The sequence below is a fragment of the Cavia porcellus genome, unplaced genomic scaffold (assembly GCF_034190915.1).
Source record: "Cavia porcellus strain 051 isolate PalLab524CR breed Dunkin Hartley unplaced genomic scaffold, mCavPor4.1 scaffold_8, whole genome shotgun sequence".
NCBI classification, from domain to species: domain Eukaryota; kingdom Metazoa; phylum Chordata; class Mammalia; order Rodentia; family Caviidae; genus Cavia; species Cavia porcellus.
Genome location: NW_026947491.1, coordinates 62,566,787 through 62,581,479, shown reverse-complemented (window position 1 = coordinate 62,581,479; position 14,693 = coordinate 62,566,787). Strand labels below are relative to the sequence as shown.

At 42.9% G+C, this 14,693-nt stretch overlaps 1 non-coding gene across 1 annotated transcript; it reads left to right on the top strand.

Annotated features, from left to right (window-relative positions):
- The first annotated feature begins 14,323 nt into the window (after window positions 1–14,323).
- On the top strand, window positions 14,324–14,428 carry LOC111753368 (U6 spliceosomal RNA). The gene has a single exon (XR_002788174.1). It is a non-coding gene; the product is annotated as a U6 spliceosomal RNA (small nuclear RNA).
- The last annotated feature ends 265 nt before the right edge of the window (window positions 14,429–14,693 follow it).

The following is a 14,693-nucleotide window of genomic DNA, read 5'->3' as shown; positions in this document are numbered from 1 at the left end:
GCCCAGCTTTACCTCATTTTAAAGATGAAGAAAATAAAAGTATTGAAGAAAGAATTTATCTAAAATCACATGCTCAGTCTCATCTAGCTCAAGAACCCACACTCTTAACAACTGATCCTCTTCACCGCTCTGAACTATCCATGAGGCCCTGAATCTGCTAGAAATCTCCCAGGATTCTGGAGAATGCTCCGAGGAAATCATGCCCAAATCACAGGCCCATAATCCAGCTTTAGAGGCCTCTCTTTGTGATACCTACTTTAGCCCACCTACATCTTTCTTTTTTTTTTTTTTTTTAACTTTTTATCAGTACCAGGGATCGAACTCATGACTGCCTGCTTGAAAGGCAGGTGCTTATGCCACTGAGCTAAATCCCCTAACCCCACCTACATCTTTCATGCATTTACAGAGAGCTATAGCTGTCTTCTTTACTTTTCATGACAGAAGAAAGTTGGCAAGGTTCTCCTGTCCCTTACCTGACTCCTCCTGAGGTATAGTGTCATAATTAGCTTGTCTACATAATCAATTTGCGTTCCTAAGTCAAATGAGATAAATTATCTAGAAGTCCAATAACACATTTTGTGTAGGTGAGTGCTCATTTATTTCTGCTTCCATCCATCCCTTCTACACCTTTATCCAGAGAATTAATTTCCTCAGCATTTCTTCAGGATTTGGAGTGGCCTCCCATTCTCTTCTTGAACTGAAAACTGAATTCTGATTTGTTCTATGAGCCCATCTGGTGGAAATTAGCTATAAACTTAATCCTGCAATTACTCAGCACAGATGAAGAAATTCTCCACTCATTCTAAAATGAGTTTTTACTCAACACAAACCAAAGCTGCAAAAACAAAAGGATTTCTTCTCATGTGCCTGATTTTCATAGCCTGCCTAACCCTTGTTTTCGTGAGCTCTGGAACTTTCTCCCACATGGATGAGGGTCCATGGCCTGGCAGCCTGGCCGCTTGGCCTTTCTAAGAGGCTCAGCTTTGTTCTGCATTAAGTGTAATCTGCAAGCCAGACCGTGGGCGGAGGCCATGTCCCTTTGTTGCCTTCTCTTTCTGTTCTCCCAAGGCAGCTCTGCCTGATGGTGGGGTCCAAGTTCAGTAATGCAAAGACCCAGTAACTTCTTTGTTGGCCCCCAAGAACGTAGCAGTGACTGACTCCTGGCAAAACAAAGATGGCTGCTCTCCCATCTTTTCTTTCATTATTTCGTCTTATTCTTGGCTCGTCACTTCCGTATAGGCCTGGTTGCAGCCTATTCATTTAAGCTGCAGTAAACAGATTTTATATGGAACAAAGAAATGTAAAATTTGTCATTTGGGTAAAGAAAATACTCATGTAGGGCCTGGGAGTGCAGCTCAGGGTTAGAGTGCTTGTCTGACATGTGAGGTGTTGGTTTCCATCCCCAGCACTGCCAAAAGAAAAAGAAAAAAAAAAGGCTCACATTTACCGCTTCTTCTTCAGTTTTTTCCCCCTCTGGCTTACTTCTCCCAAGAAACTGATTCAATCTTTAATAATTTCTCAGAAAACTATCATGAAATCTGCTCCCTGAGGGTATGGTGAGCCCAGGCAGACAGTTATGGAGTAAGCACTACAAAATACAACATACAAATTCCCTTTTGAAAAACTTAGAGACTTGAACAAACCACTGTCCCCTGGATTTCATATTTCCATCTGTAAAATGGGCCCTTTCTGGATCATTTAACTGAGCCATCAAGAGGCATTTTAGACAGCGGATGTGAAAAGGCACATAACAGGCACAACTGAGATCGGTGCCCCTGTGGGTCCACCATGAACTTCTCTTCCCCGCTGTGGTACTTGGTGCATCAGGATCCCCTGAACATCCACAAAGCTTTGCTTCTAACATTCATAGATAAAGCTTCAAATTTATTCAACTTGAATAAATTTTCTCTTTGGGTTTCTTTCTTCTCAACTTTCACATCTTTCTTCTCTCTGGCATTTTTCGTAATTCCTACTCCCCACAGGATCCCAGGCCTCATCACCATAGCAATGGGTGAGTTAATTAATCCCCTAACCCACGGTGTGTACCAACCTCCTCAATTAAAATATAGAACCAAAGAAAATCGTGTTTTTCTACTATAAATACAGAAAATTTAGAACCCTTGGTTCAAGGTTAGGGAACCCCAGAGTATTTAATTTCTCTAAACCTGGTCCCATACCAACTAATTAGGAATAATACTTACAAATGTAAAACTCCTAATCAACAGCAAATTAGAACTGCCCTTCCCTCTTTACAATCACACATGACCAACATATTCTGATAATCTGTACTGTTGATAGAAATAACCAAGGACTCTCTCATTTTGTCTTATTGAAATATAGCAGGTAGAGCTTCAATCCTTTTGCATTTTTGTTTTTCTTAGTTCTTTAACTCCTAATTTTTGTTTTGTTTTGTTTTTGGTACTGGGGATTGAACTTAACCTCATGTTTGCCATGACCTCTAATTTTTATGACAGTCTTTTCCAGTGATATGGAAAAACTGAGTTGAAAGACCCAATTCAAGAATACAGGATTGTTCTCTAACTGTAAATCTTTCAAGACTCAGAAGAAGGATTCCAACTCATAGGAAAAACTTGGAAGACACAAACCCAACAACCATTCACTTAGCTCTAAACTTTCCCTTAAGCATCTCTGCATATGCAATCAGAGCTTCATTAGCTTCAGCAAATAGAAAGCAAAACAATTTCTCTACAAAACAGGGACCTGAATACCACATTTGCCCAAATACTCAATTAGTTTAGACTAGGTGGGGGGGGGGAGTAGAGCTTAAGTGTTTGCTTTGTTTGGTTTTTAAGAAAAGTTTTATGTGGGTCATAGATTAACTTAAACCAGTTTACACTTAGGTGACCACAGGGACTTTGTGCTCTACTAGGCTGGAAGAAATCTTACAGATGCATTGTGTTTAAGGAAATGAATGCAGAACCTTAACCTCAGTGGAATGCTGCTGGGACAGCATGAGAATCTTTGCTAAGATGTGTCCAAAAGAACAGTAAACATGAAGGCCAAGTATAGCCAGAGATGATCCTTGGAATAGTTAAACAATTAAGTTCTTACTTACCTACACTTTACCCATCTCACACCCCACTTCAGCTCTTTGTTAAAGAAAAGACTCCAATAAAAAGTCAGAGAAAATTGTAACTGGGGCTTCAGTCCTGGTGATTGTAGGCCTTACCCCAACTCCGGTCCCATAATTTTTGTCTGTCTCGTTTTCTTTTCCTCCACCGCACTTCGTTTTGGGACCTCTTCCCTCGTAGACACCAATAGTTTTAAACATCTGCCTAACAGTCAGCAAAGGAAAGTTTGTGTCTTGTATCTTGAAAACAAATAGGAACCCAGAATAGATTTTGTGCAGAGATGCTGGTGTTTTCCAGGTTCTTTGGGCCAGTGGTTCTCAACAAGACATGACTTTGCATGCTGCATCCATTTGGCAATGTCTGGAAACATTTTTGGGTGTCACACTGGGGGTGTTAGCGACATCTGGTGGGTAGGGTAGGAACACTGCTGAACGTTCTACAGCACACAAGTGAGACATCATAATTATCTGGCCCAAAATACCAAGACTGAGAAACCTGATTTAGGCTCAAAGAAGATAAAAATAAAACCACCATCAAAGAGATTAATGATGAGAGACAAGCTAGAGAAAGATAGAGAACTTGAGAGGATAGATGAGCCCAGTAACAGGCAAATCCTTGTTCTGTGCATGCCCAAGAAGGAACCACCATTACTCTTTCGAAGCTGGAGGATCTGATGTTCAAATCCCAGAGAAACTGGATTTGAACTCTGTAGTTCACTCTTAGAGAATTCCTTGGATGATGGTTCATTAATGTTTGCTAATATATTTGTTTCCTTTCACTCCCAATCCTATTCTCTCCCCCCCCCCCCATCTATTTTGGTTCATTTAATGTAATACCCTTTGCATACATTTTTACAAAATGTACATGGTTGTTTTGTGTGTGTGTTTCTACCTAACCTAAATGCTTCTATATTATAGGTCTCATCTGCTTCTTTGCTTACTTTTTATTCTGTATTACATTTTTAAGATCCCACCAATTGCACACATCTAATCCATTGCTCCAGTTGCCACATGCCCCAGGATGTCTTATGTCTTAATGCTACAGTCCCCCAGTTGCCTTCTGTCCTCCACCATAAGCATCCTTAGAGAGTGATAGAGTTATTTCCAAAAGATGAAAAATATTAACAAAAGATGAGAAATATAAAATAAAAAAGCGGCCTTTATTCTGAGAACACGGAGAGAGATGACCGGCAACCCCCACCGCTGGCGTCCGGCGATCTCTCCGGCGGACACGCGGCGTGGGGGCCTGTAAATAGCCTCGGTTTGGGGTGGAACCTAAGGCGGGCATTAGGGATACACAGGTAGCCCATTGGTCCTAGGTTTGGCGCCATATGTAAATTCCCAGGGGCGGGAAGATGGCGTCACAGGTAACTTCCTAGGGGCAGGGCAAGATGGGGCTTTCTGCTTCCGGTTGTGGCTTTCCTGGCTACAGTGTCCTGCCTGGGCCAAAACCTTTCATATCCCGTCTTATGGTTATTATTATGAAAAGGGGCGAAGATTTCTCTCTTTAACTACTTCCTGCTGGCAAAGGGCGCTGTACTGGAGCCTAGGGGAGTCGACGGGATGAAGGTTGATGCCCAGGTAGATGCTGCTGCCAGGTGTTTTAGCCAGGACAACTTCACTGGTGAATGCACGTATGTCAGACTGGAAAAACAAAGAGACAAAATGTTATGAGGAGACATGGCATTGTCATATTTAAGGACCCAGGTGAGGTAGAAGGAAAGGTGCCTTTGATTTAGACATATCATTCTATCAGGACCATGTTGAGGTAGAAACATTTCCACGGTGAGGCAGAATTCTGAAAATTAAACGTGGGGTTAGGAGGAGTGGAGTTATGAGAGGTGATTACTCCCCCATCTGAAAGTATAAAAGTTAAGACGGTAGGTTGGTGAGGCTTGTCTCTGGTATGCATGATGTTGGAGTCTGTAGGCAATACTGTTAAAGAGTCCTGCTGTAAAAATGATCATTAATAGAATGTAAGAAATTAGGAACCAAAGTGGATAACAAAACATGACTTAGCCTGTTAACTGTGGCTGCACGGCCTTTGTGAGACGGAGACGGGTAGGCGACAGAAGATGAGATGACCACTCAGAATGATCAGATTTAGGGCTGGGAGGGCATCTCTTAGCCTGAGTGATGTGAAACCAGGATGGCAGTCTAGCAACTTTGATTTAGGCATGGGTCACTGTAACCTGGTTGTAGTCCTTGGAATGATTTGCTGTAACAGAACTTTAGCAAGTATGAGAAAGGCTTTTATGTATCCTGAAAAAGTATAAACCAAGTGAGAAGACTGGGACCTGCACAAAATAGGCCCTGTTTGTAAATGGCATAGGTTGACCATCAATACCCCATCATAGAGATTGAGGACTTAATATAGCAGCCTGAATACTCAGGAAGAACTCTGTATATATGGCCTCTATGTCCACAAATATAGAGAATGTCTTACCTGAGACTTTAGTGTAACTTGGAATCTGAGATGGACACCTTAAAGGGGGCTGTTGTTGCCCTGAACCCCCTCAGCCTCCAGCAGCGATTTTCTGTCGGTGATGAATCTGGCAGTGTCAACATTTCCTGTGAGGGCTATTACTTAGGATGACTTACCCACTCTCTGGTGGCTAGGACAGTCCAGTAGCCCTGGAGTAAGGTCTCAAAGAATGCCAGGAAGGGGCATTTTGGTGCCCAATGTCTTCTGCTGCATTTGAGCGTGGTCCATGGGGAGGCCAGGCAGCTCCACCTTGTGTACGTTTACCTGTCTCAGAACTCCAAGTGTCACAAGTGTTAAAAATATAAAAACCATATTAAGATCTCTATAAGGTTTGAAGGTCAAGTTTTGCCTTTTTGTTTGGGATTTGGACTATAGTAGAATTAAGTAAATATGCAGGAATATCACTTTTTTTTTTTATAGGGTGACACGTAGAATTAACAAAGCTTTAGTCTGCCAAACAAGGCTTTAATGGAAACGTTTTGCAGTAAAGGTTTAGCAATCTTATGAATAAATCAAAACTGATCTAATACTGTCAAATTCTGAACACATTTACTTTTAAAGTTGTTATCTGCAGTAGTATGAACCAAGACAAATAAAATAAAACTTTGAAGAAAACCCTTGTCTTGAAATAGAGCTAGTGGTTTCCAGCAAAAAGGAATTTATAACCTTAGTTGTTAAACAGGAGATTGGTGAAGGCTTTGATTGATAAACAAGGCTGGTAAAATTATCAGGTGGCCAATAACCTTGATTAAATGGTTTGAGAATTGTAATAAAAAAGCATCTTTTGAGCGGAGCCAAATTGTAAAAAAAAAGCATGGCTGAGCAGAGCCGCAGAGCCGCTGAGCTGCTGTTTCGCGGCGCTCCGGCAGAGCACGCCCAGTGGGCGGGGCAAGCGCTGGGATGTAGCACGCAGGGGTGGGCTCAGACTGCCCCCGGAAACGTGTAAGGTGGCAGCGGCGACGGCGACACACAGGGGAGGGAGGGGCTGGGACAGCACATGGGGGAGGGGCTGGGAGGCGGCCCGACACAGCGCGCAAAGCTGGAACTGCTTGCAGGGCGCAAGGATTAGAAAGCCAATTTAGGAACACAGCTGGGTTTTGATTAGCTTCCTGGACCTGTTTTAAAAGTTTGTTATAGTTAGTATGCTTGTCCTGCTCTGGCACAGCTATAGGCCCAGAGTCATTATAAACGTCCTTAAAATGTAAATCATAACAATTAGTAATAAATTTAAATTGCCTGATATCGTTCTGTGGGTCAACAGAAAAGCTACCTAATTTATGGACAATCTGGGATAGATCAGAGAGGGAAAAAGGCACATGGATGTTAACAAGTCTCTCGGGGCCCGCTTGCTCCCGAAGCGGTAGCAGAGCCTGAGGAGATTCCGGAGCAGAGGGCTTTTGAGCAGCTATCCTTCCAATAGGCGCATGTGAGCAATCATCTGTAGAGCGGCTACAGAGCTGCTGCCGGTCACCCTGGGAAACACGAGCAGATGGCATCTCACTGTGTGCCTTGCAGCTAGAGGACTGCTGTCGGCAGCACAATGAAGCGTCATGTGCACTGCAACAGGGCGGCTGTTGTAGTTCACAAGAGGAGCCACAAGGAGACGCCTGTTGACAGTAAGGGTCCTGGAAACATGGCGGCGCCCTGTCACGTGACCCAAAACATGGCGGCGCCCTGTCACGTGGCCCGAAACATGGCGGCGCCATGCCATGTGGCAGAGGGTTGCAACATGGCGACTGTTCCCCGCGCAAGCTGGAACAATCACGCGACCTGCTGGAAGGACACAGCGACCGAGACCTAGTATGGTGGGCGGGTGGTGAGAATGCTGTAGGGGATACAGAATTCTCAGGAGAAGTCGGAGACTGTGAGGAAGCACTAACAGAGAGATTAGAGCCGCTGGGAGAGTTATGGGTCCCTGGAGACGGAGGGGGAGAGGATTGCACAGCGGGAGATAACTGTGACACAGAGGGATTAGAGCTGCTGGGAGAGTTATGGGTCCTGGAAGGTGGAGAGGGAGATGATCGCACAGCGGGAGGTATCTGCAACAGAGAGGGATTAGAGCTGCTGAGAGAATCAGGCATAGGGGGAGGGGAGAGCGGCCCAGCCGGAGGTAATGGCAGGGAATGAGTTTGGTGGTAGGCAGGCGGCGGCCGGAAAAACACTGGAGGGCAGGACGGAAAAGTTTGCGGCGCGGTAGAGTTAGCTAAAAGTATCTCAGCGGGAGCACAAGACTTAATGAGAGATGGGCGTGTTCTCAGAATAAGAAAGGCTTGGACATAAGGGAGTTCTAATAACTTGTTGCCAGCTTGACAAAAATCATACAAGTTCCTGAGAATGCAGGGGTCAAATGTTCCTTGTTTGGGCCAAGGCTTGCCGATAAGCGGGTAGGTTGGCCAGACCTCCTGGCAGTAAAAAGTTAGTTGTTTAGTTTTTATGGTACCTTTAATTTTTAGAGTACGTAAATTAGAAATTAGGCATCGTAAAGGCGTCTTTTGGGAGTTAGAAAATACGTTCCCCATGACTGATTCAGGCAAGAAAAAAAACCGGAGGTCCAGAAAAAAGTCGTCACTTAATTGTGGTACCACGCGGCGGCTACGGGGTTCCAAACCGTAAACTCTAGTCGTCACTGAGAGATTTACGAATGGAGTCTACGTGGGGTCAGTAACAGTTTTGCCCGTGAAAGCGCAAGGCTTTAAGGGAAGTGAGGCATTCTTTCAGTGTGGGCGGTCCCAAAAATCTCTGCTTTGGGCTATCCGAACCCAAAGAACGTGAGAGATTTTGTGGGCGCAGGTTTGCCCAGAAAGAACCCTGCCCTGGGCGGTCCTAAGGACGTGAAAATGCACAGACCCACGCAGACGGGGAGAACATTCCACTGGGGCTGCCCAGTGCGAAAAGTTCCCCAGGGAGTGCTCACCTGAAATCAGTCTGGCCGATGCGGAGCGCAGGCGGCTGGCGACAGGAACGTCTTGGGAGAGGAAAAAGCTTGGGATTAATCTAGGGTGTTATCTGGTTATCGGCGAGGAAACTCTGGGTATGTGGCCCAAGAGTCAGTTGCCTGCCGATCGAGTCACGGCAACAAATGATAGAGTTATTTCCAAAAGATGAAAAATATTAACAAAAGATGAGAAATATAAAATAAAAAGCGGCCTTTATTCTGAGAACACGGAGAGAGATGACCGGCAACCCCCACCGCTGGCGTCCGGCGATCTCTCCGGCGGACACGCGGCGTGGGGGCCTGTAAATAGCCTCGGTTTGGGGTGGAACCTAAGGCGGGCATTAGGGATACACAGGTAGCCCATTGGTCCTAGGTTTGGCGCCATATGTAAATTCCCTGGGGCGGGAAGATGGCGTCACAGGTAACTTCCTAGGGGCAGGGCAAGATGGGGCTTTCTGCTTCCGGTTGTGGCTTTCCTGGCTACAGTGTCCTGCCTGGGCCAAAACCTTTCAGAGAGTTTTTTTTTTAATTTTTTAAATGTATCTTTATCCCTCCTCCGCCACTCTCCAAGAGAGTATTTTTTACACTCAAAGAGTTTGGGCTGTGCAGACTTGAAAGCCGGCTGGCCTCTCCAGAAGCACCTAAGTGTCCTTTTTTTTTTTTTTTTTTTTTTTTTTTTTTTTTTTTTTTCTTGCAGTCTGCCTTTTATTTTATTTTATTTAAAGAGAAAGAAACAAAAAAAATACATGGAGAAAAAAAGGGTAGAAATAATACAGAATTACAGAAAAATAAACGGTAAGAAATCACCAGTTGAAAAGTTACATATTGTCAACAAAAAATAGTTGTTCAGGTTACAAAATTAAAGTATGTAAAGTGACATTCAAATAGTGACACTGCCAACAGTTCTGCTCAATGATCTATCAAAACCCTAGTAATATGGTTATCAGTCCTACACACTTGTTTTTTATCTTAAAGAGGGTAAGATTAAACATATCAAAACAGAACAAAACAGTTCAAAAAGAAACAGTTTAAAGAAATACAGATTTCAAAGCAAGGCCACTGGGGATCTTCACTGTTTGTCTCATTGTCTCTAGTTCCTTCCCAATAGTTGTCCCCATCTTCATGCACATTAAATACATACTGCATATTATTCAACTAATCAAATCATTACAGGATGATGAAGGCTTTTTAGGTCTTCAAGATCTGACATTGGGGAAGATAATAACTATCATCGCTTCTCTCATTCTCTTTGTAGTAGCTGTCCTTATCTTTACATATGCTGAAATTGAACTTAAGACTAGACTAACATCACTCTGATCAGTGCATAATAGTATTGCTAGATTTATATCATAATGCTACAGAATTAGCAGCAGTCTGCCTTTTAGAGTGGGAGCATATGTGATCCAGATAATAGATGGCGTTCTTCCCAAGATCACCAAATTCATGGATCTTTCAGTAGGCATCCCCCTACTGCCAGAATAAATTATTGGACTGAACGTGCTTGGCTGTTGGCAGAAACATTATTCTTTTTCTTGACTTTGTGGGTTTAAAAATTATCTCAGTGGAAAAGCCAAGTAGAGACCCCTGAAAGTTCTCCACACCCTGGCCAAGATAGTAAACTAAAACCACCCTTCTATCCCAGGGAGACTCCAGACACTACTGTTAACTGAAGTCCATACTAACACGCATAGTTACTGAGATACACTTAGTAGTTACCTGACTTTTTGTTGTTCTGAGATCTCATCTAGCTGTTTTAAAGATTATAAATTTACTTTTGTATTTATAATAGCATTCTCTCCTAAATTTATTCACTACTTAGATGAGAAGTGATAAAAGAAAATCTCATTTAGCTACTAAATAATCAAAGTATGACACCCAATCTAAGGCTCAGTTCTCCACAACTGGGTGCTCTTAAATCCTTGTTACAGGGGGCTGGGGGTTTAGCTCAGCGGCAGTCATGAATTCGATCCCCGGTACCGATAAAAAAGAAAAAGACCAAAAAAAAAAAAAAATCCTTGTTACATTACTTGAAAATTGATAACCCAAGTGTCCATTTGTAGTGTATCAAGACAGATGAAAAAAAATATTCTGCAAGTTAATGATGCTGTAGAAACTTCCAAGGGGCTGGCCATTTTCATGCTGTGTGCAGTGATCATCTGAAAATTATGAAAGTCTCCTTCTCGAAGTGCAATTTGATTAAACTAATACATTCCCTTGTTTAGTAATATTAGAAAAGTACCCGAGGAAATGAATATCTACATTAATTCAATGGCAAGGAACCCAGGTTTGTGCCATGATCCCTCTCTGATCACTGAAAAGTAATCAAATAAATGAGTTTCTGTTGCTGCCTATTCAGTCCATCTCCAAAGTTACTGCCTTTAAACAGCTGACGCCCAGGGAAGCTTGTGCTTACTGCCTTAGCCATTTTACTCCGTTAAATAAATATCTAAAATTAAAATGTTCAAAAATAACTAAAATAAAAGATAAACACACTTGAAATGACTCCAGTGAAATAACAGCATTTCAAAAGATTAATCATACTAAATCTGTACCAATTACACTAAAACAAACATAAAATTGCTCTGAATGTGAAAATGATGACTGCACACTTGGGAATTGTGAGCCAGACATAGTCACAATGGGTTCCTTTGGGGAGAGATTCCCTGAGGACATGGGAGATTGTCATACAAGATGTTCATTACCAAGTAACTCTGGAGGAGTGAGGGAAAGCAGGATGGAGGAGGGAAAGCAGGATGGAGGAGGGTCTTACCGAGATTTAGCACAGCAAAGGCCTAAGCTACTCTAACTGGGAACGCTAAAGCTACGCTAACCCTTAATGTACATCTATCAATTAGTCAAGATATGGAGGACCCCTCCTACAGTGGGGAGCAGTAGTTTTAGGCAAACAGCTATCACCAGTTGGTGGCAATTCCCAGAGAGGAACTCACCAGAGAGGTCAAACCCCAAACTGCCCCCACTGGTAGCCAAGAGAATGAGCCTGGCAGTGCTGGGGAGGGTAGACCTAGGCAGCACACGCATCCCTGCCTCCTCTGCTCCAGGCCTCCCTGTGCACTGTTCAGAGCCGCTCCCTTTTCTGGTCAGGCCTAGGGGGGTCTCCTCCACAATGCTGAAGCATTTCTTTCTCTGCGGAAAACCGCAAGATGGTTAATAGGGCAATCTACAGTGCTACTGCTGCAGCTGGTCTCCGGGTCCCTCTCCCCTGGATTCCCAACAAGTGCTCCTCCAAATGAAAATCACTGAAGGCAGGGAAGGCCTAAGAAGCTATCAAACTAGGAGGATTCCAAGGGAATGTGACAGCCAAAAACAGTACAGTATCCTAGACGAGGCACCTAAGTGTCCTTACACAGCCACCCTCTGCCTTCCCATCCTCAGCGGGGCGTCACCTCCACTTCTCATTTTTGCAGTCTAACAAGTGCAAGGTGATACCCACTCAGGGTTTAATTAGCATTTATGTGATTACTAATGCCGTTAACCATCTCCTCATCTGCTTTTAATTCTTTTGGGACTCATTCTGAAAATTGCCTTTTCAAAATCTTTCCCATTTTATCTAATGCAGTTTCTATGTTTTTCTTGTTAATGTTAAGAGTACCTTCATTTTAGTGGATAGTAGACCCTTGCTGGTTTTAGACAATGCAATGGTCTTCTCTAAACTTTTATGAGTCTGTTGAGTGTTCGTGATGTCATTCATTGCATAAAACTCCTTAATTTTATATAACGAAGTTCATCAATTTATTACCTCATGGCCAGGCATGGTGGTGGATGCTGTAATTCTGGCACTCAGGAGGCTGCAGCAAGAGGATTGCCATGAGTTCGAGGACAACCTGGACTGTATAGCAAGACTCTGTCTCAAAAAACAAAAAACAAACAAACGGGGCTGGGGATTTAGCTCAGTGGCATAAGCGCCTGCCTTTGTGAGTAGGCAGTCGTGAGTTCAATCCCCGGTACCGATAAAAAGGAAAAAGGCAAAAAAAAAAAAAAAAAATTAAAAACAAACAAACAAAAATTATTACCTGTACAATGTAAGATAAGGAATCTGTCACATTCCTATGTCATATTATTTGCCTACATGTTTTGCTCTGTTGTCTTTACAGTCTTATATTTTTTTCCCCATAAAATGTGGTGGTTTTCCCCAACATGTCTTACTAAATGACTTATGTGACCAGTTTATAAGTTCCACATATTTCATGTAAATTACATACACTAATATGAAACAAAATAGCCTCTAAGAAGGATGAAATCAGGTAGTTTCATGGAAGAAAATGAGCCTCTACCTCATAAAGCTTTGACTCCTCCTCACTAGAAACAACTCTCTCCTGCTGTCCCGGAACTGATAACTTTCCCCTTTCAATGACCCTCTGAGAGCACACATCTACACAAAAGCCCACTAAAATAAGCCATTTCTCCTAGACTGACCCTAAGCTGCAGAGCAAAGCCTGAGGCATAAGGAGTAGCTGTGGGATGAGAAATCGAGGGAGTGTTCCACGCAGAGTTCAGGATGTTCAGTACTCCAAAGAAGGCAGGATCAGCTCGGAGACAGAGAGCTTAAGATCCAACTGCATCTAGGCCCTTGGATCAGCAAAGGCAGAGACGTTGCCCCAAAAGGCCTGCGTCATTGGTTCCTCTGGCTGAGTCCTTGCTGGCTGAGGTCTGCCTGGAAAGCGAGGCTTTCCCACAGTCTGTCTTTGTCTATGTTACAGGCTGTGTGCCAAGATGGGTGAATTGAGTATTTACTGCCACCGTGTGCAATGTCCTTGGAAATCAGCTGTTATTCAGAAGACAGTTGCAGAGGGTTCAAAAGAGAGCTAATCTCTTCTTGCCTTTGTTTCTCTAGGAAAAAACTTGTTGAAAGAGGCAGCCTCATTGATACTAATGATAAGCTCATTATTCATCCACATGACCATTGGACTCTACAAATTCCAAAGGGAAAGCCCTTTTATAGATTAGCAAACACTTATCCAGGCATAGGAATGCAGATCTGTAATATCAGCACTTAGGAAGCTGAGGCAGGAGGGTTGCTGCAAGTTTGTGGCCAGCTTGGGCTACATAGTGAGTTCAAGGCCAGCCTGTCCCCAAACAAACAAACAAACAAAAGATTAGAAATAGCTTTCAAATAAAGAACTGGTTTTGGGCCAAGAATTTAGCACAGTGGCGTAAGTGTCTGCCTGACAAGTGCTAGGTCATGAGTTCAATTCCTGGTACCAAAAAAAAAAAAAACATTAGTTTTTTGCTCCCCAATAAAATGAATTTTGATGGCTTTTGTAACTGATAATTTTCATAATCAGTCTTTTTACTTCTCAATAAAAATGGATTTTGAAGTGGTAAACATCTGAATGATGACTTTATTTAGCTTTCTTCAACATAATTTTGTTCCTCCTGGCCCCAAATCAGAGGTGATTTTCCTTCTGGTTCTCTGCAGGGAAGAAGGCTTAGCTGGTAAGAGGTAAGGTGCAATAATACCATTCTCAAGCATTAGTGGGCATGGGGCACGGGCCTGCCTGTTTCTGACAGCAGCAATGCCCTTTGCACTGGGATGAAACTCCACTCGCCGACTTTCAACCAGTGTGCCTCCTGCGCTTAGAGCAGCCCCAGATCCATATCAAAAACAAAACCCAAGTGGGTTAATACTTAAGAGAATGGAAGAATAAATAAATAAAATCAGAGTATATTTAGATCCAAAGAACTCTGGAGATCTCAGTCTAAAGTGACCACAAACTTAGTAGTGTGCTCTCCACCAAGTTACTTAACAGTCTGGACTCCATATTGCTCATTTCTAAACTGAGTGGTTACAGCTTGTTTTGGCAACACACACACAATTAAAATTGGAATAACGCAGAGAAAATTAGCAGGACCTCTGCCCAAGGATGACACACACAGAGAAAAATAAATAAATACATAAATAAATAATAAATCAATGATGGAACTAGGTGGTTTGAAGTCCCTCTCAAATGCTGGGTCCAATACCATCTCTGGAAATTCTGTACAGGGGAGAAGAAAGAGATGGTGATTATGATTATTAAGACAACAGACTCAAGTAGAAGAAAGAAATAAAAGTGGGGAAGAATTAACACTAATTGAGTACTTGCAATGTACCCGGGACCTTAAATCTATCATTTCAACAGTTCTTCACACATCCACAAAGTACTATTTCCTAGTATGGAGGG